Genomic DNA, 500 nt, shown 5'->3' on the forward strand with positions numbered 1-500 from the left:
TCTCTTCCTCCTCCTCCTCCTCCTCCTCCCCCCGCTGATGGATGGAGGCTGGAAGTCCCTCCACTTTGTGGTAAAGAAACGTGGTTCCTGTATATAGCTTTTTACCATCTAACACTCCCTTTTCCTGTTCATCTGTCTTGATTGCCGTCACTTTAGACCCTGTAAAATGAGGGTTATTTCTTCAGCTCCTCCTGTGCTCAGTCAGGACTCAGGAGTAAGGGCGACCCACGCTGGGTGTTGATGGTACCAGTGTTATAAACACAGGTTGTTTGAAGGTTTAAAGGCCGATCACGAATGACAGAGGCAAGGCACAGTGACATTGCCCTAGCAAGCAGGACCATATATTATTATCATTACTTGCTAAGCTACAACCCAAGCACTCCTCTCCACCCAAACTAGGACCAATGCCCTAGTGACTGACCATATATACATAAGATCAGCACCCAAGCCTCCTCTCCTCCCAAGCTAGGACCAAGGAGCGCCAGGCAATGGCTGCTGAT

The sequence above is a fragment of the Palaemon carinicauda genome, chromosome 25, assembly GCF_036898095.1.
Source record: "Palaemon carinicauda isolate YSFRI2023 chromosome 25, ASM3689809v2, whole genome shotgun sequence".
Lineage (NCBI taxonomy): Eukaryota > Metazoa > Arthropoda > Malacostraca > Decapoda > Palaemonidae > Palaemon > Palaemon carinicauda.